Genomic DNA, 26,567 nt, shown 5'->3' on the forward strand with positions numbered 1-26,567 from the left:
ATGTAATTGAGTACTGCAAATTTACTTTATATGATATTTCTATGTAAAATCTGAAATTTATAATAGGTGAAGGACTTTACATTATTTAAACAATGAAGCCCCACTTCTGAAAGCAAGGACTTAGACAAGACATATAGGACATTAAAACATACATTACCATATTATTATATTACTCAAAATTATTACTTTCAATAATACTGTTCTTTTGCTTACTTAATGCATATTCCTATATATATATGTAAAAGTTAAAATTAAGCAAAAAAGTTATTTTAGTTTAATCCTGATTTTGAACAAACCTCTGTGGACTTTGAAGGCAATCAAATACAGGTTTCTCTTTTTTAGGGGCAAATCTGAAGAAATGAGACCTGTGTCTGATAAGCCTCGAAATCAGTAATTTTAATCAAAAACTATATCAAATTGAGGTTGCTTTTATGCCTCATTTTAAATATGATTATTATAATAAAATACACATTTAATTATATATATATATAACAGCAAAATTTAAACAGTATTATGAATTATTATCTATTAAAAATTTCAATTTTTAATCTATTCTTAAGCACTGAAATTAAAGCTTAATCATATAATGCCTGAATTTCAATATTTTGATTGATTTATAAAACAAATTAGTCCATTTTTAATATGAAACATTTTTATGAAAACTATAAAACTTAAAAAAACATACATTTTAAAAACTGGATATCATTGTATGGTAGTTTGGTAAACCCAATGCCTTTTACATGCTGTGGGGTCAACAGTTGTGTTGGATTAGGCACATTAAACAAGACTTTAGTTTTTTAAACCCATCTTTCCTAGAACATTCAAACTAGTTTTCTTCAAAATGCACCTTCAAATTTAACAAAAGCATGTATGAAGTTTAACATTAAAATCAAAAACACTAGTATTTACTTACAGTTGCATGTACTAAATGAATTTAATCACACTATTAAGAATGAAATTTTGCGAAAAATTTTAACTTTTATATGAAAATAGGACAAAATTAAGAATAAATAATTAAGTTTATGAAGCTTCCTGAAGGACACAGAATATATTTACCTCATTATACAGAATAACCTAAACAATTTATAATTTATGTTATACTTACCAAATTTTAAGACTGGCGCCAACTGATATATTTGGCGACAATACATCAGAATCAAAATACAGCATAGACCTTTAATACACTATTCGTACAGTAAAATTTAAATAAAAAAACGCCTATTACAATCCCAACCGAGACAAAGTTTACATGAAATATAGAATACAATTTTACAAACAGTATAAACTATTAGCAACAGTAAAAAACAGTATTGGCGATATTTTGCTGCACAAATGCACACACATTCCACAATTGATTTTATATTTGTAAAATCATTTCAGCGTCAATAAGTGACAGCTAAATGAAAGTACACATTTTGAAAAAAAATAATAAGGGAATTTTTCTCATATGCTATGAAAAAATACGAAGCTGCACTTACTTCACAAAAACACGCTCCTGCGACCGAAATTCATTGATCTCGACCAGAAAGAATTACTTCTTCTTCGTCTTTTTTCATTTTTTGCAAAAGAAAACATCCTAAAGTTATTTCTAGAATGATTTGACAATTTGGTGCAGCACATCTATACATATTTCTCAAAATCAGGTCGAAACGATCAACAAAGCAATGCTGAACTAATAGCGAGTAGCAATAAAGTCAGAATAATAGAAATACTAAAATACCTGTTTATGGCATTTACTTATGAAATTAGCTGCGTAGCAGCGGGAATGATTGACATCCTTCACTACATTCACCAATTTTATCTGGCTGAGCAGTTTTAATACAATTATAAACAAAGCTTTCGTCTTATCCGTACGCTACACGGCAGCCATGCTGGCTGATCAGTCGTGACGTCACGCTGTCGATCCTTCCTCGGCTTCAATTTTGTGACGTCATGCTTACTCCATCTATTCTAACCTCCTTGGTAAACCTATTGTAATTTCTCGCCAGCGTTTCGCGTTTCATTTGAATTAGCGTAGGTGTTGTCAGTGAGATTAATAACAACGATAATAAAAAAAGTCATTTCAAATGTTTACGCAAGAAAATATTTTTTGCTCTTTTTCACACTATATATGCTATTATCGATAGAATTAAGAACTTTTAGTAATTAGGTCAAAATTAATTTTAGCGTGTAAATTTCAAACTGACAAATTTGAGTACAGATTTTCATCAGATGTCTGAAGGCAGTTACTATATTTCAGTACAGCAAATCCTGGAATATAAAAGAAAAAAAATTTAATTGAAGTCTATTCTTCAGCTTCATTCTAATTCCTACCGATACATCTCTCTAAAACAGTTTATTACAGAAGTTTCAGATGTAAAAGAAGTTCATAAAAGTATTAATCAATGAAATTATTTCCAATGGTCGGTGAAATCGGTTGCAGTTTCAGACACTGTTGCAGAAGTTTTCACATACAATTCCTGTTTATTGTGCAAGTAATATTGAAACTAACTAAAGTGCTTGCATAGATTTCTGCATCTTGGCGGAAAAAATGGAACATTAGTGGAAACAAATTATGCATATATTGATACTGTAAAATTTGGGAAGTTTCAAAGACCCAGCAGAAAATATGGTGGCATTGATATCAGTTGCATATTTACTTTTCCAGACTATTATATCTGAAAAGTACGAAAAGCATTTCATCTACACCATCAGCTTCTTACAAAAATAACTGAGGCTCATCTCAGTTATTTTTGTAATATAGTATGTACGTATTAATAAAAGATGCTGTGAATGTAATTTGCTGTACAAGATAATAAAGATGAGTGTCGTCAGGATTTCTAAATATATGTTTGAACAATTATGTACAAAACATTCCTTCAAATTCACTTGAAAGAAATGAGGAAACGAAACTGAAAAAATTCAAGAATCAGTAAAAAGCAACTTTTTTTATATTTGGATGATATTTTCTTAATGCTATGTTTAAAATCACAATTTCTTAAACTGTTTGTTTTAAGTATACATTTATACTTCTTGCAGGGTTAAAGTGGCCCTAAATCAACATAATTTATTATCTTATAAATAATGAAAATTGTACATTACTTATATAAAGAGAAACATAAAGTGACATAGTATGTTAAGTTAGGTTTGCAAAGGTAATTTAAATATTTTCATTGTGCAAGACTTGTATGCTTAAGAATTTTTCAATCTTGGTGTTATTTATCGTATAAAACATCACGATTCAAATAAAAGTACTATTTTGTGGTATAATTCCATTATAGGGGACGTAGCAAATTGCAGCAAAAATATATGCGCAAAATCTAACGAAGGCGGCGATTTCACACCACGTAAATTTAAATAGTTCTATATTTGTAAGTCATCGCCCACACGATATATTGATTAGGGAAGCTGACTGCGATACTACAAGGCCTAGGCTCGAATTCCGGAAAAGGCATGGTTATAACTGCTGGTTCCTTCATAGATTTTTCCGCACACCCCTATTGGTTTATTAGGTGCCTCCGTAATAAAGTGACCACCACCTGGCCTTAGTTGTGGCCAAGCCGAAAGCCCGCCGTTGGGGGGGGGGAAATATTTGTAAGTCGCCATTGAAATACTGGTTTATTTTTTTATTCTTTTTTGATAATGATATGGATCTAACAATTTGGGAATTGCCCAATGACAAAATGTCTGCAATATAATTTTTCCAAAGAAAAGACATCATTCATTATAGAATATTATGATCGAAAAACCACGAGATGAAATTATGCTTTAGCGGTAACTCAATAGCGAAATGGAGGTGCAGGAATGAACCTGTATTCTGAAGAAAGGATTAAGAAGTCAGATATTGGATCGAAGGAACAAAAACCTTCCTTATAACTGATAGGCAGGCTCACCTATTTTTGGTATCAAGAGATGACATCTATTGAATTTTGTGAACTCCAACTGAAGATGAACCACAATACAACTGTAGACTGGAAGATATGCGTGAGGTGTGTGCCATAGCATTAATTTCTCAGCCTAAGTTGAAATTCGGCGGATGTGGAAAAAATTATGAAGCAGACAAAAGCCTTTTCAGTAGAAGCAAGAATAACATTGGACGTCTTCTTCTGCCACAATGGGTTTTCGGTGGATTGTGCAGAGAATCAAAAGAATGTTTTAGTCGCTATTCCAGATCGATCGGTGAAAACCTTATGGAACATCATAAAGGTTTGGTTTGGTTTATGTGATTAGAGCAAAGCCTCGAGGGCTATCTCCCTAAGGGAAGAGAGGCCTACGTAGAGGACTTTCTAAGGGAAACTGGCTTGTATACACGTTACACGTAGAGAAAACCATTAAATTGTCCATACACTCAGCCCGTTTGCGGGATTCAAACCTCAGACCGAACTACCAGTGTTCAGCGACTTTATCGCTCGGCCACTGATGTTCGAACATCATAAAGGAAAATGTCACAGAAGGAAGCATTATTTATACTGACTGCTAGAAATCATATAAGTTGGATGAACTGCGATATGTCGGCATTAAACATTTTACTGTCACCCACAACTAGAATTTTGTGGACCCCGAAACGGGGACCATACGCAAACGATACAGCGACTGTGGGGCAGTGATAAATGGCGTAATAAACACCATCGGAGCACATTTCAATTCTTATTTGTCCGAGTTTATGTATAGACATTTGCACAAAAAAAAAAAGAAAAAAAAAATTTTTAACCCTTTTTTTAATAAATTAAATTAACAAAAAAGTGTAATATATGAAGTTAACCTTCCATCAACTTAAATTAATAATCTTAGATAGTTACAATAATGCTTTCTTACAGTTACAATTAGCCGTTTGTTTATATTAAATTATAATAATAAAGTGTATTATATGAAGGTAAACTTTCATATAAATTAAAATAATACTCTTAGATAGTTATTTTTTATTATTATGCTTTTCTTGAGTTAAGGTTACCATAATTATTTTGGCATCAACAATAGTTTTGGTGATTTTTTGCGGTCCCTATAACGGAATTGTACCGTATTTTTAAATGAAAATCTAGTTATTTAAGTCCTTTTTATCTATAAAAATACATACTGCAATTATTTACTTAAGTCATAAGGCCCTTTTCAAAAGTTTATGTCTAATTTAAAATAATTAGTTAATGTCAACTTAATCATATATATAATTATTGTAAAATCGTGGTGTTTAAAATGCTTTTCCCTACTGAAAAAGAGTGTTTTTGTTATAACTTTATAGAATTAAAAATCCCTCAAAGTAGTATATTTGTAGTTTAAAATGTTTGTCAATAAATATTTATTTATTTACATGATGTTTCTTAAAGTGAAGTAAAAAAAAAAAATGATTGCTTGCTTATTTATATTCATGAAGGTATATTTCTAATACAAGTAATAATAACTTTTGAAAAATGTTTCATGATTCGAGTAAAATCTGGATATAAGGGCCTTTATAGCAGTCGAAACAATGTCGTTTCTTTTCAAATTGTATGTGCCATGTTCAAATGCATGATTTATGTGAATTCAATCACAAATTTGATTCTGCTTTGATCTGAGTGTTTCATGATTTTTTGCTGTATTGAAGAAAATTTTTTGGAAATTAGTTAATGGCATTAAGGTTCTTTAAATTAGTGTGTTCAAGATTCGGCGTATATGAATCTATTCATGCACATTATGTTTCTGAGAATAAAATCAGAAAACTGTTATCCTCCTTATTTAGAAATATGTTGGTAATTTCAAATGTAGGTAATAATGGAACTCTGATGTAAATAGAATTATTATAAAAAATGTTGTATGATTCTGACAAAATTTGAATGTAAAGGTTTTTTATATCATTTGACACAAGGCTGCGGTTATTCACTTAAATCAATTAGGCCCTTTTCAGATTGTATCTGCCATGTCCAAATGCATAATTGATGTGAATTTATTCACAAGTTTGATTCTAATATATGGAGTTTTTCTAATTTTGAAGAAAGTGTTTTGGATATTGACTAATAGCATTAATACTCTTTCAAATAATGTAGCTATTATTTAATGTAGAGTTTATGTGAATCTATTCATGCATGTTGTTCCTGAAAATGACATCAGAACATTAAATACCTGTTTATTTATATTCATGAAAAAATATTTCAAACCTAGGTAATTATTTATTACTATTGTATGTAGAGCTAATATAAAGTGTTTCGCATTTGTGTTAGAAGTTGGATGTTTGAAGTTTTTGCTTTGAAAATTATTTCAAACCTTAAAAACTATGTCTTTAGTATTACAAAGTTTGCTTTATCTAAGTGTAATCGTATAACAAGTTAGGATATATAATTTAGATCTTTTATGCTTGTTCTCAGCATTAAAAATCAAGTTATGGTTATATGCAAAAAAAAAAAAAAAAAAAAAAAAAAAAAAGAATCTTTTCAAATTATGTGTCTAACATTCAGATGTTTGATTTAAGTCAGTTTATTTGAAAATGAAACTGAAGAAATTTATTACTTGCTACTATTATTAGTATGCGGTGTAGCTGAAAATCAATTAAAAACATTTTATGATAAAATTTTTGTATCCGAAACTGCAAGATAATTTTCTTTTTTCCCTTTTTGTAATTTATTATGTACTTTAAAACTTGTTATTGAGTTCTTCCATTTCCTTATTTTTCAAGTGTTAAAATACTATATGAAATTTTTATAGATGATTACTATATGATATACTATATGATTTTTTAGTAAAATAAAAATTTATTTTTGATTTGTGCAATTTTCTTACTTTATGAAATCACAAAACTTGTTTAAGAACTACAAAACTCGTTTAAGAACATCTTATTACAAATAATGTTTAAACATTTAATACTTCTAAAATCTAAATTTATAGGTGATGAAAGCATAAATGAAGTACGTCATACTCAATTAATCACACTACATAAGAGAAACATTTACGAAAGTCAGTAAACATGTATTGCCACTATTTCATTATTATTATTTTTTTTAATTTGCATTTTTAAAATTCTCTAAAATGGGGCTTAAATAATATAACGATAGAAATAAAATGACTGCATAATAGGTATATAAAGCGGTTGAAATCTGATGTAAGAAAGTTAATTTTACTATATTATGCAACGATGAATTTCAATCAGGAAGTTGGAAGGTTTGTTTAGAAGGAGATTCTGATATAACCCTAGAGCTTCTGTGGAAGTTTCTATTGTTGGTCGTGAGGCATTCCTCCTTAAGGCAGATATCTGTAAAATACTTTTACATAATCCAAATAATCCTAATCCCTTAGTTCTCAGTGAAGATATTCCTTCTGTTAGGTAGCTAGCACACATTTCATCATTCTCAATTAAACTAGCAAACCTCTTTAAATGTAATAGTTTTGATTCCCATAGAACATTTTAAAATTTAGGAAAATATTTTTTTGTTGTAATCTACATGAGCATTAAAGTTATATATGAATGGAAAATATTCAAATAATTATTCCAAAACTAAATAAATATGATTATGGTTATTAGAGAAAAAATTCTGAAATTTGTAGTTTTTTTTTTTTTTTTTTTTTTTTTTTTTTTTAGTTTGTTAAAGATGTCTTCAAATCAATCCATAATAAAATTATTACTTTCAGGTTACGTTAACTTCATATGGACTATCTGCCTAAGGGAAGGGATGCTTCCATGGAGGACCTTTCTTAGGGAAACGAGCACCGAAAATATTTATTTTTATGACAGGAATTTCTCTTATTTTGTTCTCAGAAGCACTATCATAATATTCGAAAAATGTCTCTTCTGCCTAGTGATGGCTCGGAAGCTGAACGTGAATGTTTTCACGGAAAGAATTTTAATATTTAACTGTTCAGTTTTCATTGTTCGCAATGAACTCTGTCTAAATAGCAGATCTTTCATTTTCAGCATTTAAAACAGTTATCATATGTGTGAAAAATATTATTTATATATAAATTGAAAAAGGAACCACTCTCACATTCGAATTTTCCGATAATTGATAGAAACAACGCCAAGTGACGCATAATAGCCAAATGTAGTAGCCCAATGATCATTTGAAATAAATACATTTCATTATGTCCTTGAGCATGCGCATAACAGGCCTTCCGTAAGGAGCCGCTCACAGCCATCCCTGTTTTGAGCCGCTAGTTTTGGGTGAGACTAAATTTCAACTTGGCAGGAAATTTTGATTGGTTGGCTCTGGTGACGTCATTTTGACGTATTTAAACTCCGCCTCTCATGTGGTTTACAATCAAAACTCATCATGCGCCATGTTTGGTCATGACCAAAGATGGGTTCTTCTCTTGCTTTACCAAGATATCCGTATAGCCAGGGCTTAAATTGCGTCGGAGCCCACCGGAGGCTGGCTCCGGTACTTCTTAGTTTCAGGAAAAATTCATAATTCTAGCCGGAGCCCTAAATAAAAAGGCTTTGGCACTTCTTTTATGTAACTGAACAATAATTTCAGTAGAAATCTGGTCTTGGAAACTTTATTTTCAATAATAAAATTATATTAAAAATTGCTTATTAAATTCTAATTTATCACTTTGCATTTTATTAAATTTTAATTATTTAATTACTTTAACCATTAATTTTTTAATAATGAATTATTTAATTTTTTAATTGTTAATGATTTTATTAGTCATCTTATTCTCTTATTTATTCTTGTTCCTCTTTCCTGAAGGTCTTCTATAGGGCTCTGGTACTTCTAATTTTTGAGATTAAACCCTGCGTATAGCTTTGTTTTTCTAATATGCTTCCTTAGGGATTATGACAGCCATATACTGGTAAAAGGCCTTAGACCATTTACCAAAGCAAAGATCCGAAATGGTTTATATGGTAAATAAGAGAGTTCGTAAGGAAGGTTATATTGTAATAATTTCGTTTGGTATGAAAACTTCAGTTTAGGAAATTGGATAAAATGCAGATATTTTTTCCCCATGAGAGAAAAGTCCTAAAACTACTTCAACTATTTTATTTTGTAAATGAAGATAAAATAGCGCCTGATATGCGTATGTACTAAAGAGGACTTCAATTATTTAGTGAAATAAATAAGGACAAAATACAAAATTTGAAATTGTAGTTTAAAATAGGTTTTTATTTGATTAAAGCACTCGAGAGCTAACTGCCTACAGGGAAGGATGCCTTCCTGGAGAACTTTCTAAGGGAAACTGGCTCATATACACATTACACATGAGGAAAAACACGAAAACGCCTATGCAGCCAGCCCAAATCATGTTTAGAATAAAAATTAATTTGTTATTTATTATCGTTTGCGATTATTAGTGGTAAATATGTATTGAAATCCATTTAGAGCAAGATCTGCAAAGAAATGAATGCGGAAGAACCTAAATTCTCAGAAGAGATATGCAATTATCTGATTATAATCAGCAGAATTTGCTTTGAGTTAATCCATATTATGTAACGTTATCAAGTGACTAAAAGTAAAAAACACTGGTAATTAATTCTCCTTTCCTTGATTTGTAGTAGTTGAATGAAATGATCATAAGGTAATTTCATGACAAAGAAGCACTTAAAAGTCTATCATGCCCGAAATCTGTTTGAATGTTTAGTCATAAGGGTACAAGATCTCAAAATATATGTTAGAATGTGTCCGCGGTCAAAAAAGGGTTGGAGTAACTCCTATACATTTTGTGTTCATTAAATAATCTTGTACAAATGATTAGGTAAAATTTTAAGTCTTTTGCCATTAGTTGATCCATTAGCATGCTAATATAGTCTAACTTCATGCTTATTTTTACCCTATGTATCAATGATTTCTTATTATATACAGATAATATTAAGTTTTGGTCGTTATTCATACTGTCACTAAATCAATATGAAGAATACATTTGTGATTTAAATTGAAAACGATTAGTTCAGTGTTTACAGATTTATGTGATGTAATGAAAGTTTATAATAAATTTAAGAATGTACTGTGGTTTATTTTCTTAAATGAAACTTTGTTTTTCCTCTGGAAAAATATCCAAATAGCTTTATGTAAGAATCATTAAAGAGATCTTCATCAATAACAATGTGTTAATTAATGGAAACTATATACTTGTGTCTATAGCAATAATATTTTCCTTTGAAATCTGTGTAAGCCTTAGTAATCTCAAGGTGTGAGATTTATAATGTTGTAATATTCTGAAAAGTCACTTGACTTTAATATGTATGCAAGTTTCATGAAAAATTAAAAGCTGTATAATTTGCATCCATACATAAAAGCAAGAACTATGTATACATAAATTCTACAGTTTTACTGTGTGGAGCAAATCAACAAAAGCATTATCAAAGCATCACTATCAACAGTTTCATCACAAAACAACTACATTGCAGAGCATGTTTCCAAAGTATATCAATTTTTTAAAGTACTGATTCTACTGAAAATGTATTGTTTACAAGATAAATAAATAGCTCTTGCATGCTTCGCCACTTTATAAAATTTTTAAAGATTTTATTTTTATTTCTGTTTTTGGTTGTCATATATCTGCATACTTTGCAGCCCAATGATTTATTTACTGTATGAAATTTATTAATCAATTCTCTTGGAATAATTTAAGTTTTCACTATTCATAAATTGTTAATGTAATCACTAGCGATTCAAAAATGCTCAATAACAAAATACAGTAGCATTTTCAAAAACACTAAGATTTACACTTATATGAATTTAAGAATTTTAAAGCACTTATTATATTTTTGTGGCATTTTTAATCATTTATTTAGAGAAATACCAGCACACTCTCATTTGTCAGCAGATACTGAATTATGATTTTCTTCTGTAACAATCAAGTGAGATTGTTATTCCTATTATGTTCTCTATCTGTATATGATGTTACTATCTATATTTGACTGAATCTGTAACTGCATATTTCATGCTGAAACTTTTAGTTCTTTTGCACATATTGTTGTGATACGTCCTAACAAACACATTATATGTCGATGTTTTGTAAAATGATGTTGCTAACTGTACTGTATGTGTACCATCAACTGGAGAACTTTACACTTATAATTTAGTAGTGAAATACTGCGACAGAATATGCAGATCAAAAACTGATTAATAAATTACTTGTGTAACATAGCAAGGATGAAGTAGTGACAAGATTAAGAGCATTTTAAATTTATATACTGTTTTTAATTCATCATATTTTAATTTATAAACTATTTAGAGATTATTTTATATACAATATATTTACATGATGAGATATCAATATACATGATCAAAAGAATCATGAATTATAAGAGTTTCATTATTTCCAATGGCATCTATAGCAGCTTTCTTGTATGAAGTTGTTGCAATATTTTCAGTACTGCATGGACTTTTTCTTTTCTTTCTCGTAGAAAAGAAATTCTTTTGTTTCTCTGCTTTTTTATTTGTAGGTTCATAGTTCACCATTTTCAATTTCGGCTTTTCGCTCTTTAATTTTGTAATCACTTTATTTAGTGTGTTTTCAATATCTCCCAAAGTTATATTATTTACTGTTGTTGATGTTACAAGTTTTGATATGATACTCAGTTGATCTATAATATGGTGCTTGGTTCCTGATTTTTTAAATTTTTGTGCTGATAGATCAAGAAAGGATTTTACATCATTTGATTCTTTAGTTTTAGCTGGCTATTCTCTATTAGGTAATCTTGTCTTTAAAATTATTGCATGTATACGTTTACAGACACTTCCTTTAATCGTGGCATCTGTGCATGTGCATACAAATGCATCGTTACAAATTTTGCACCATTTACAAACAATGTTACAATTAATGCATTGTGTATGTATTTGAGTAACAGTATATTCAAGAGTAGGGTCACTTTCTGAAATCACATGCCAAGAAAACTTATTGGTTTCTGTGATATTATTAGCTGGAAAATTTATTGCTCTGTTGTGTCGTAAATTTGTTTGGTTGATCTTTGATGTGTTTGTCCCTTTTGTTGTTTTGATAAATCTCTGGAACCATTTATCTTGCACCATATTAATAAGCTTCGCAATGCACCTATCAACCCTCTTATTTTTCAATCCATCAAGATAAGAATATTTTAAAACTCGATGCAGTGCTTCAAGATGATTGTTAGTTGTGATGTTACATCTTTTTTTATAACATTTAGCCCACAACTCACATCTGTTTGCATAATTTGAAGCAAAATTATTAGCAAACTTGTCTGTATCTCTATCAGCAAAGAGTTTGCTGAGGAAATCAGATGTCAGTGCTTCAAATTCTTTTATATCATGACATTCAGATACTACATTTAAAAATTTCAAAACTTCCTTTCGCTTTGAGGGGATAATTGAATTTGCTGCTTGCAGCCATGCCTTTTAACGTGCCAGGTGCATAGAATCCTAAATTTGGCATCACACATTACTGATGTCCATGCAGTATAATATACTGGTGCATCATCACTCATAAAGCAGTTTACAGACAGCAGTCCAACTTTGTCCCTAATACACTGAAAAAATTTTGCATTGAACCTAAATTTACTCTATTGCTTAGGCAAAAAGCAGCAGGAAATCCTGAATTAAACTCGCCTATGACTAAAACTGTCGATAATTGAAAATCGTAAGTATTAGTTCCATGTGTGCTATCGATGCATATGCTATCGGATCCAAACTTTAAAAGCATGTGCTTTTGAACATTTGTCATTATGATGATGCAGAAGTCACTAATTTCCAAGTGCTAATCTGCTGCTTCTCCTTGGAATTTTACAAAAAGAACTGGATTATCATCTAAACATTTCATTTTTTCTATCCAGATCCTTAAACTGACAGCATCAGTTGGATGATATTGTTCATCATTACCAATACAGTAAGAATTAGAAATGTTATGTATGTCTTTTTTTGTCAATAAATGCTCCCTGTAAATGTCTTCTTTAATACTATTCCTTGTGGAATCTAATATTTTCTGTGGTGGAATGCCTTCATTTAACTTACCTGAAAATATTGCATTTATATGATAATGTTGTATAATAATGTCTGTTTTATATTGAATTTCACAATCAAGTTCATAAAGAAACTTACCTGCAATCACTTCTCGCAAATCTTTTGTTAATGGCAAATGTTCTAGATCTACTGTGTGTCCCACGTGTGTTTGGAAATATAAAATCTTAATAATGCCATTACTGGTAACTTCAGTAGTAGATGGACAGTGCCCTTCTATTTTGCAGGTACCTTGTGATTTTATAGCTCTTACACCTTTACTTTTAGAATTATAAAATACAGATCGATTACAAAGGAAGTAATTCTTTTTCCCACTTTCTTTAAGAGTTATTGTACTTCTCAAAAAGTAAGAAATTTTTTCCCTTCATTCTTCCTCACTTTTCCATTGTAAGAAATCTAAATTTGAAGGGTAAACATTAGCCTACATACAATATAAAAGCCCATTATAATTGTGAACTAGTGAATCTTTAAAACAAAATTACTAATTTAAAACTAACCAAAATCTTATTTTGACACTGATTGTAAATAGATACTGGTCACTTTAGCAGAATATTTTTTCTCTTCAAGAAGAGGGACCTGTGTCTAATTGCTCTCAAAACTGATAGTTTTATTTAAAATCTACACTGAAATAAAGTTGCCTAATTTTAAGTCAGGGGCGTAGCTAGAGGGGGGCATCTGTCCCCGGGTGCAGAATCCAAGGGGCGCCAAACTGATGTTACGACATTTTAGAATTAAATGTTTTTCATCCTTGGCAAGCAGTAGAGGGTGCGAAACCTTCAGTTGTCCCTGGGCGCTGAAAACCCTAGCTACGACTCTGTTTTAAGTTGTACATTGGCATATTTTTCTTCCTATGTTACTAGTACTAGTACTCGTACAGTTACTAGTACTCGTGTTCCAGCTAAACAAGTCTTAAAACATATTCCCCAAAGTTGTATAATAATGCAAGAAATTTATTCTTAAGAGACAAATTGTCATCAGACATTTTCCATAACATGAGTGTCATCTGGCCTATGTCTAAAGTAAAAAAAACATTGTAGCCTGTTTCTTGATAACTGATACAATGTGTATAGGTTATTAAAATTTTAAGACATCGAATAAATTTCTTTAAGTAGTTTTAAAATAACATATAATAAATTTTAAGCCTCATTTACATATAATAAAATAAGTGTCTATCATTATGATACTAAACTTACGATTGAAGGTTGCCACTTTAATAAAGATTTTAACAATTTTTTTATTAGGTCCACATTATTTTTGATATCTTCATCATACATATGCATTAAGAGATCCGTTTGTGTAATAACAGGATAGTCTTTTTTTTAATGAAGCACTGAATTACATGCATAAATAATTATGTAGCAGTACATCTCTATATATGTTTTTATTATTTAGAAAATGTTTACTTCATATTTCAAATAGTTGAGGAAGAGAAATATTACTTTGAAATATTTTTACTGAAGAATAATGGGGGTTTATCAGGCTAACAGAAAAAAGCAAGATGCTAAGGAAATTATTCTGTTATCAATTATACTCACAAAAATAGATGTATTTTATTCCCCAGCTTGATGAATGAATTTGCAAAAATAGTAATTTGTACTCAGTTTGGGGCTATTCAAATTAAAAACGTTTATCGCAGAAAATGCAAATTTCTAATATCAGTAGTATAAAAATACGGGTTCTGCGACACGGGGTGTGGGGTGTGGGCGTGGTCAATGACGTCACACAGAAGGCGGAGCCAAAGGCAACGTCATCACACTAGGAGGCGTGGTCACGAGTGGAGTTGAGGTGTTCGTAGACTGCTGGTTGAGTTGTAGACCTCCTGCTTTTCATTTAAAGTTAGTTTTTTTTTAAAATTGGCAACGGGGTCGTGGCGTCCTCTAGGGATGAAAAATGAAAATAATCTGTTTAGGAATTGCTCATGGCGTCCTCTACGGACGAAAAAAGAAAATAATTTATTTTAGAAATTTCTTTTTTTAAAAAAAAAAAAAAATTCTATTATTCAAAATATAGAATTGAACTCTCAAACAAAATATCTCACCAGCTCAGTAGTTTGAAGATTTTAACCACTAAGCTGATGTGATACATTCAGATTCAGGTAAAAAAGCCTATTAAAAGAAAATGGAATTTGAATCGACTCATCAATTTATTCTGATACTTTTATCCTTTCTAGTTTTTCATGAAACTTTAACTTATTTCTTAGGTTTTCTGTTCATAATAACATATTCATTTACTGTCATATTTTTTTAATACTTAACACGTTTCTAATTTGTAATATTTATTTAATTTCCACATACTATTTTTTTTCATACCTTTCATAAATTTCAGCATACCCTGATTTTTAACTTATATGTTATATTTCACAAACGTTCCCGCACATGCTGTTTATTTGTTACATTACTTAATTTTAGATGCAATTTAACACTTTTTTTAACGTTATAATGTTCAATATATTCTGAATTTTAACTTCATTTACTTTTTTTAAACCACTCTAGTATTCTATACACACTTTAACTTAGTGGTATGAAATTGTATTTAAAAAGAAACGTTTATTTTTCGTGATCTTAGTTCTTTTACTAAATTTTCTACAGAATTTCTAATTTCTTTCACGTGTTTAACAATATCTTCCTTACATTACCGAATATTTTTTATAAAAACTTAAGTCTATAACTGTTAATTGCTTTTCTTACGTTCATGATTTCCCTTCTGTGTTCATATTTCTTAATTCTAGCTTAACTTATTTATTATAATGTTTTTATTTCTGTCTCATCACTCGTAATTCCAACATTTTATCCCTTTTTATTCATTTTAACGATATGAATTGTTTTCATTTACTCCATATTCAAATATTTCCTTACAATTTTTATAATACTTGTTTTATTCCTCGATCATAATAGATCATCTACAGGTTTTACTCAGAAATTTCCATTCACAACTTTACAGTTTAATACCATTTATATCTAAATGTATTTCTTTTTCATATAGTTTTATGGTCTTCAAAGTTTCTAACATCATATTTAGTTTTAAATCCCGATTACCTTTAAGTGTAAGGATAATTTTCATTTCTAATTTTACAACCACATTCAGTGTTTCATCCACACATACCAAAATATTTCTTACATTTTCTGATATTTAGTCTATGTCATATTTCAGTACTTCAAATGAATTTACACTGCTCACACTATTATTTTTTCATGTTTTAGAGACACCAACTATACTAATTTTACTATTTTTCCTGCACTAATTGCATCTATGTCAGCACTCATGATAAACTAGCAATTGTTTTGCATCACGCGCATAAAGAAATTCTTAAAACCAACTTTTTCAATATCGTACTCAAATTACTGTTTTCCGCATGGGAATTACCAGTATTCTTTGGTTTTACTCTGTTACATCTTTTTAAATTTTAACATCTTACTATTAATTCTAACATACATCTTTTAAACAGTTTTTTCTTTTAATGATAGCCTTACCTTATTTGTTCAAATTAATTCTTTCATTCACTTTCTTTACTACCTTTCAGTACCTTCATAATTCACTATGCAAACGCAATGTCTTTCACTTACATTCTGTTTAATAATACCACAAATTTCCTTAATTGACAAAAAGCGAATTATTTCTCATTTCAAAATAGAACTACTATATTTTTGCACAAACATTACCTTTATCCATTCAAGCCACCCCTTAACCTGTAACTGACGTAGCGATAGGAAAGGAGATTCTTATCATATGCTCTTTCGACATTTGAGGTTTCTAGAACTTCTTTGACAAGTATATCAATACCATCAGAAAATATACTTAACACTTTTACCCAGTTTAAAGGCAACATACTGTTATAAGAATGGTTTTAGTTAAATTTATAACACAAATAAACGCATTTTGTGCTAAATAGGCGGAAACATTTAGATTCAGAATATTTCTTTTTAATCCGATGTAAGACTTGAATTTCATTCATGATACGGATTGTCTCTTGATTTTCTTCTTGTTTACCTTACAGTAATAGAAAATTTTTATTTTACAAGTTCAGTTTTTAATGAAACAGAAATAAAAACTACGATACACCTGCTGTTTTTAAGAAAAGGAACTTTGATATATTTCTGGAAATGTAAATGCTTTTAGAGTTTTCTTTCAATAACGTTGATTTTCATTACTTTACTAACTTCAATAATTCTCTTATTAGCTAATATGAATGAAAGAAGATTGTCAAAAATGTGACACAGTATAATTCTTACGAACATATGTACCTTTACCAGCATACAGATATTACCGATTGAAATGAAGAAAGATATAGATATTTTACTCCAATCTACATTAAATTAAAAAAAAAAATTTAAACTTTCATACATTCCAAAGAATAAACGAAAACTCAATAGATATTATCATGTTTGTATATATGAGATAAAAGTTTTATGAATGGTATTTAAAGTAATGCTTAGAACTTCATAAAAGCGAACATTCACTATGTTAATACACATATCATCAGTTATTTATATTAATCAATGTAATATTAATCATTACATGTACTATATGCATATATATTTAAAGTTTAATTGTCTTACAATTGAATAATTAACTATTGAGAGAAAGAGGTTCATATCTTACACTATTTAATTCACATGGAACAAATTTTTCCATCAACCACATTGAACCAAGTTTATTAAATTCGCCAAAGCTCTTTTATTTCTGCATTTTCACACTCACGACACATTTTAAATGTAACTATTGATTACCATTTCAAACACCGATATCATAACTCAGTGTAAAACTACATCATGACTCATTTTTTCCCTACTAACTACAATTTTATATATTCAAGAAGTACATCTAAGACATGATCATTTTCTATGTTCTAGCAAATCGATTCAATTGCGAACATACTATTAAGACTTGCGATTTTAGAAGACTTGCATGTATTAACGATGTCAAAGTTTCTTCGTTTTTATAAGATTCACATCAAATCATGTCGCATTCGAATGTGGTGTAAGAGATCACTTTTTCTTTTAAACACTTGTAAACAATGGATGCAATTTATAAGAAGAGAAGTATCATGCTGTTTCAAAACATCATCATCAGCATATTTCTGTTTCTTTTGACACCGCCAAAATTTAAAAAAAAAAAAAAGGTTCGTGAGATTTTCTTCAAATTCTGTTTTACTTGAAAAAATGTCCGAACATTCAATACGATGTAAAGATTCATATTGTTTTAAATTCTTATGCTCACTAAACATTTTTTATCACGATTAACTCTTAAAAGTAACTTTATAAGTTTTCATATCCTTTTTACATGAAAAGAACTTGTGATTATTCACTACAAAATTCTAAGACGAGAAGCTTCGCGACTTTTCAAACTACAAACTTAAATTTCTTAGGACATACACTACATCTGATGTGTCTTTCATGAGATTTCAAATATCTCTTCAGATTACTCGTATTCAAGAAACCTTACAAATATATCACATAAGTTCAGCGAATAATCGCTTCATAAACTCTTAAATTTTCAACACGAGTGAATCACTTGAAGCATATACTGCACTGTAAACATACAATACTTAAAAAAATTGTTATAAAAAATAAAAATACATTCATTTCACCAAGAAGCTTTTCTATTTAAATACATTTATTTATTTCCAAAGAACAAGTTTCTGTATTATACATAAAATATACTTAGAATTTTCTTTCATTAGTTAATATCAAATTAACAACAATATCCATTTACTGATATTTGATATACATGTTTGCTTTAAAATTAAAACTAAAATTTCAATATATTTCTATTAAAAAAAACAAAAAAAAAAAATACTCATAACATCAACCAAAGACAGAAATTTAAATAGAATAGCTGTACTTATATTAGTGCATTTTTATAATCTTCATAACATTTCGATTCAAAAAACCTATTACAAAATAAATGAAACATTTTTTTCTGCCTTAAAGAATCTCTTATGTTTTTAAAATTAATACATAAAAATATATCTTCCCCAATATATTTAATTCTATCCTCAACACTTATTATAATGCAATCATGTCTTGTTTGTGAAGGATGATTTACAATACAACCTTCGCATTTAAATAGTTTTTTAATCACTGAATTTAATTCAGTTTTGATAGAGTTTATGAGTTCTTTAAAAAGTTCATCATCATCACTTACCATATCCGAACAATTGTTTTTACATTTGATTTGCAACGGTAAAATAATTTCAAAATTATAAAATAATAAGTGCTGCACGTTATCATGATAACGTGAAGTCTACAGCGCTTAACAAGGATCTTCCTTCACTTCTGTATGTACTGTCAAATTTGGAATAGCAACAACAACCTTAAGATAATACATTCTTTCGCGTATGATTATCAGAGTTTTAGAAATTTTCCATTACTCTATCACGATAAGTGGATGATGCTTTTAAGATTCTCCTTATGCATATATGTAATATCGAGGTTCAGAATAACAACATTAGGACACTATAACTCTTTCCCACTATCCTATCATGATTATTTTTACACATATGACGCCGGAAAGACTGGCTTCACAAACAAGACATGACAAGAATGTATTACGATAAGTGTTGATGAAATCATTTCGTTAATGCATGTTTTAGATAATTTTTGCTATTTAAGAATGCTACGTATTTCTATATCATTCAGAATTGTCGTTAGATTCAGAAGCGAATATGAGGAATATATGTGATAGAGAGTTAAATGTGGAATTATACGAAGAATTTTATTCACGAAATGAAGCTGATATTTTGCTAGATGAACTATCAAATTATGATTTTAAAAATATTAGTTTTGAAATTAATGGGACTCAGTATGTTCCACGAAGAAAGGTACTCGGTTTTGGTGATGAAGGACTTAGTTACGAATTCTCTGGAACGAGCATTTGTGCAGAACCATGGACTCAAACTCTTCTAAATGTAAAAGATTATGTTGAAACGATAACTGGCAAAAAATATAATTTTGCTTTATTGAACTATTATCCTGACGGAGTGGCGAAAATTTCAACGCATAAAGACAATGAAACTTGTCTCGAACCTGAAAGTGATATACCTATCATCAGTTTAGGTGCAAAACGTCAAATGGTATTTACCAGGCGAAATTTCACATCTCGAAGCGTGGACTTAACTCATGGAACTCTCCTTGTAATGAAACCCCCAACGAATCAATTTTGGATGCACGGAATATCCTCTCAACCTGACGTTAAAGATCCTAGAATTAGTGTCACATTCCGAAACATAAAAATTTCGAAAATTAAAAAACGACGCTTGGAAGATAATGAGGATGAACTTCCAGAGGATGACTGGTTTGCCCACTATATGAAGTCTGTTCCTGAAAATATCTTCATGCCGAATAATCGAGAACAGAAAAAAGAAAGTTCGAAGTTGATTGCACAGTGGACTCTTGGTTGGGGATATTTTGTGTCCATAAATCAGTTTGAAAACAGAATGAACATTCATCTACGTGAATGTGTGGAACAAACTAAAATATTATACCCTACTACACGCGGTGTTGTTATAACTCCTGCAACATGGCAAGAATTTTCCTCAAAAATATATGAATTTAATCTTATCTATACGACTGCCAGCATCATTTGCAATAATGAGTTGGTAGTTTTCAACAAAGAAGGTGAGTGTATTTTTCAACAAGTTTTTAAACAAGATGAAAATTCTTTTAAACTAAAACCTACATACCTAAAAGTAAACTGTGATATTTTTAAAAAATTGAAAGAAATTATTCCTGATGTATCTAATACTTTATATAAAAGTATTTTTGAAATTATTTTACCGTTGCAAATCAAATGTAAAAACAATTGTTCGGATATGGTAAGTGATGATGATGAACTTTTTAAAGAACTCATAAACTCTATCAAAACTGAATTAAATTCAGTGATTAAAAAACTATTTAAATGCGAAGGTTGTATTGTAAATCATCCTTCACAAACAAGACATGATTGCATTATAATAAGTGTTGAGGATAGAATTAAATATATTGGGGAAGATATATTTTTATGTATTAATTTTAAAAATATAAGAGATTCTTTAAGGCAGAAAAAAATGTTTCATTTATTTTGTAATAGGTTTCTTGAATCGAAATGTTATGAAGATTATAAAAATGCACTAATATAAGTACAGCTATTCTATTTAAATTTCTGTCTTTGGTTGATGTTATGAGTATTTTTTTTTTTGTTTTTTTTAATAGAAATATATTGAAATTTTAGTTTTAATTTTAAAGCAAACATGTATATCAAATATCAGTAAATGGATATTGTTGTTAATTTGATATTAACTAATGAAAGAAAATTCTAAGTATATTTTATGTATAATACAGAAACTTGTTCTTTGGAAATAAATAAATGTATTTAAATAGAAAAGCTTCTTGGTGAAATGAATGTATTTTTATTTTTTATAACAATTTTTTTTAAGTATTGTATGTTTACAGTGCAGTATATGCTTCAAGTGATTCACTCGTGTTGAAAATTTAAGAGTTTATGAAGCGATTATTCGCTGAACTTATGTGATATATTTGTAAGGTTTCTTGAATACGAGTAATCTGAAGAGATATTTGAAATCTCATGAAAGACACATCAGATGTAGTGTATGTCCTAAGAAATTTAAGTTTGCAGTTTGAAAAGTCGCGAAGCTTCTCGTCTTAGAATTTTGTAGTGAATAATCACAAGTTCTTTTCATGTAAAAAGGATATGAAAACTTATAAAGTTACTTTTAAGAGTAAATCGTGATAAAAAATGTTTAGTGAGCATAAGAATTTAAAACAATATGAATCTTTACATCGTATTGAATGTTCGGACATTTTTTCAAGTAAAACAGAATTTGAAGAAAATCTCACGAACCTTTTTTTTTTTTTTAAATTTTGCCGGTGTCAAAAGAAACAGAAATATGCTGATGATGATGTTTTGAAACAGCATGATACTTCTCTTCTTATAAATTGCATCCATTGTTTACAAGTGTTTAAAAGAAAAAGTGATCTCTTACACCACATTCGAATGCGACATGATTTGATGTGAATCTTATAAAAACGAAGAAACGTTGACATCGTTAATACATGCAAGTCTTCTAAAATCGCAAGTCTTAATAGTATGTTCGCAATTGAATCGATTTGCTAGAACATAGAAAATGATCATGTCTTAGATGTACTTCTTGAATATATAAAATTGTAGTTAGTAGGGAAAAAATGAGTCATGATGTAGTTTTACACTGAGTTATGATATCGGTGTTTGAAATGGTAATCAATAGTTACATTTAAAATGTGTCGTGAGTGTGAAAATGCAGAAATAAAAGAGCTTTGGCGAATTTAATAAACTTGGTTCAATGTGGTTGATGGAAAAATTTGTTCCATGTGAATTAAATAGTGTAAGATATGAACCTCTTTCTCTCAATAGTTAATTATTCAATTGTAAGACAATTAAACTTTAAATATATGTGCATATAGTACATGTAATGATTAATATTACATTGATTAATATAAATAACTGATGATATGTGTATTAACATAGTGAATGTTCGCTTTTATGAAGTTCTAAGCATTACTTTAAATACCATTCATAAAACTTTTATCTCATATATACAAACATGATAATATCTATTGAGTTTTCGTTTATTCTTTGGAATGTATGAAAGTTTAAATATTTTTTTTTAATTTAATGTAGATTGGAGTAAAATATCTGTATCTTTCTTCATTTCAATCGGTAATATCTGTATGCTGGTAAAGGTACATATGTTCGTAAGAATTATACTGTGTCACATTTTTGACAATCTTCTTTCATTCATATTAGCTAATAAGAGAATTATTGAAGTTAGTAAAGTAATGAAAATCAACGTTATTGAAAGAAAACTCTAAAAGCATTTACATTTCCAGAAATATATCAAAGTTCCTTTTCTTAAAAACAGCAGGTGTATCGTAGTTTTTATTTCTGTTTCATTAAAAACTGAACTTGTAAAATAAAAATTTTCTATTACTGTAAGGTAAACAAGAAGAAAATCAAGAGACAATCCGTATCATGAATGAAATTCAAGTCTTACATCGGATTAAAAAGAAATATTCTGAATCTAAATGTTTATGCCTATTTAGCACAAAATGCGTTTATTTGTGTTATAAATTTAACTAAAACCATTCTTATAACAGTATGTTGCCTTTAAACTGGGTAAAAGTGTTAAGTATATTTTCTGATGGTATTGATATACTTGTCAAAGAAGTTCTAGAAACCTCAAATGTCGAAAGAGCATATGATAAGAATCTCCTTTCCTATCGCTACGTCAGTTACAGGTTAAGGGGTGGCTTGAATGGATAAAGGTAATGTTTGTGCAAAAATATAGTAGTTCTATTTTGAAATGAGAAATAATTCGCTTTTTGTCAATTAAGGAAACTTGTGGTATTATTAAACAGAATGTAAGTGAAAGACATTGCGTTTGCATAGTGAATTATGAAGGTACTGAAAGGTAGTAAAGAAAGTGAATGAAAGAATTAATTTGAACAAATAAGGTAAGGCTATCATTAAAAGAAAAAACTGTTTAAAGATGTATGTTAGAATTAATAGTAAGATGTTAAAATTTAAAAAGATGTAACAGAGTAAAACCAAAGAATACTGGTAATTCCCATGCGGAAAACAGTAATTTGAGTACGATATTGAAAAAGTTGGTTTTAAGAATTTCTTTATGCGCGTGATGCAAAACAATTGCTAGTTTATCATGAGTGCTGACATAGATGCAATTAGTGCAGGAAAAATAGTAAAATTAGTATAGTTGGTGTCTCTAAAACATGAAAAAATAATAGTGTGAGCAGTGTAAATTCATTTGAAGTACTGAAATATGACATAGACTAAATATCAGAAAATGTAAGAAATATTTTGGTATGTGTGGATGAAACACTGAATGTGGTTGTAAAATTAGAAATGAAAATTATCCTTACACTTAAAGGTAATCGGGATTTAAAACTAAATATGATGTTAGAAACTTTGAAGACCATAAAACTATATGAAAAAGAAATACATTTAGATATAAATGGTATTAAACTGTAAAGTTGTGAATGGAAATTTCTGAGTAAAACCTGTAGATGATCTATTATGATCGAGGAATAAAACAAGTATTATAAAAATTGTAAGGAAATATTTGAATATGGAGTAAATGAAAACAATTCATATCGTTAAAATGAATAAAAAGGGATAAAATGTTGGAATTACGAGTGATGAGACAGAAATAAAAACATTATAATAAATAAGTTAAGCTAGAATTAAGAAATATGAACACAGAAGGGAAATCATGAACGTAAGAAAAGCAATTAACAGTTATAGACTTAAGTTTTTATAAAAAATATTCGGTAATGTAAGGAAGATATTGTTAAACACGTGAAAGAAATTAGAAATTCTGTAGAAAATTTAGTAAAAGAACTAAGATCACGAAAAATAAACGTTTCTTTTTAAATACAATTTCATACCACTAAGTTAAAGTGTGTATAGAATACTAGAGTGGTTTAAAAAAAGTAAATGAAGTTAAAATTCAGAATATATTGAACATTATAACGTTAAAAAAAGTGTTAAATTGCATCTAAAATTAAGTAATGTAACAAATAAACAGCATGTGCGGGAACGTTTGTGAAATATAACATATAAGTTAAAAATCAGGGTATGCTGAAATTTATGAAAGGTATGAAAAAAAAATAGTATGTGGAAATTAAATAAATATTACAAATTAGAAACGTGTTAAGTATTAAAAAAATATGACAGTAAATGAATATGTTATTATGAACAGAAAACCTAAGAAATAAGTTAAAGTTTCATGAAAAACTAGAAAGGATAAAAGTATCAGAATAAATTGATGAGTCGATTCAAATTCCATTTTTTTAAATAGGCTTTTTTACCTGAATCTGAATGTATCACATCAGCTTAGTGGTTAAAATCTTCAAACTACTGAGCTGGTGAGATATTTTGTTTGAGAGTTCAATTCTATATTTTGAATAATAGAATTTTTTTTTTTAAAAAAAAAGAAATTTCTAAAATAAATTATTTTCTTTTTTCGTCCGTAGAGGACGCCATGAGCAATTCCTAAACAGATTATTTTCATTTTTCATCCCTAGAGGACGCCATGACCCCGTTGCCAATTTTAAAAAAAAACTAACTTTAAATGAAAAGCAGGAGGTCTACAACTCAACCAGCAGTCTACGAACACCTCAACTCCACTCGTGACCACGCCTCCTAGTGTGATGACGTTGCCTTTGGCTCCGCCTTCTGTGTGACGTCATTGACCACGCCCACACCCCGTGTCGCAGAACCCGTATTTTTATACTACTAATATCTTACCTTCATATGTATTAAATGTCATTTCAACGGAGTTAAGTGTGTATCCATGTTGATCTCTTTCACGTGATTTCTTAACTCTTCAAACGTTCTACATAAAAAATTGCAGGCATTAATAGGACATTTCAAATTTCCTTCAGCCACAACAGGTACTTTATGTACTTCCCGAGTGTGTTCATATAAAACCTTTTTCTTTTTGTACTTTTTGCAGCAGTACATACATTCAAATACTGCTTTTTTTTCATATTCCATTGTTATAACAAAACGTTATGTACTACAATAGAAAATAAAAAACTTATTTTGTCATCAGAAATATTAAAAAATGAATAAAAACTGGTAGCATATGATATTAAAATATTTAATTTTTGACACAAAAAAATGGTAGCATATGATATTAAAATATTTAATGTTTGACTGAAACTAACAAGGCTTGCTATTCTGAAACATTTTTCATTTTCCTTTGTTCAACATAGGAAATTTCCGCTAAATTTATCTGTTCCCAAAAGGCAATATATGAAAAATAAATAGATTACAAAAAGTTTGTCTCAAAAATAAATACTTTACAATAATTTGTAATCACGTGTTTAATTACAAGCGAACAATACCTAAATTACCAATTAAAATATTTTATCAAAAAACACTTTTGGCTCGCCAAAAAATATCACTGCAGAGCTCAGAAAACAAGCAACCGAAAATGGCAGGTAATCCTGTGGGGTAAATCTAAAACACTCCGCTTTTGACGTCACATGTGACGTGTACCGTTGACCAATCAAATTTTCCTGCCGAGTTAAAATTTAGTCGCTCCCCTGACCTTTCTGCTATGGTCTGCTCTCATTGGATGAAACATCTGCTTGGTGGTCATAGTTGAAATGGCGAGTTATCGCCTTGTATGCTTGGTAATTAACGCCAAACAAATCTTGCGGGCTTTCAGTAAAGCGAGAAGAAACAGCCTTTATTTCATTCCACATTTTTTTATTTTACGAATGAAAGCTAAGAGAAATTGTGTGAAATATATTTTAAATAACCTACTGATCTTATTAATAGTTTATTTCTATTTGGTTAAAGAATGTATTTAAACTGTTAAAAGTACGATAATTGTTTTGCAAGAAAAAGTGTTCACATGGAAATGGTATATGTACTTTTTCCTCATTTCTGTTAGAAAGAGTCTGAAGTTAGAAATTTCCACAGCGCATTAATTTATACAAATAAAGGAATATTAAAAAAAAAAAAAAAAAAAAGTAAACCAAATGAAAAAATTCAATAAACATTTAAGGGTATCGTTTACTTTTTTTTTTTTTTACTTAAATTATGAGTAAGTATAATTAAAATTATATTTTATTCCATTATCCGCTATTTCTATTGTCATACTTTTCGGGATCTTGGATTGTAATCTTGCTA

Source organism: Stegodyphus dumicola, chromosome 3 (genome assembly GCF_044657685.1).
Source record: "Stegodyphus dumicola isolate Sdum_Otavi_A_Nest chromosome 3, ASM4465768v1".
Classification (NCBI taxonomy): domain Eukaryota; kingdom Metazoa; phylum Arthropoda; class Arachnida; order Araneae; family Eresidae; genus Stegodyphus; species Stegodyphus dumicola.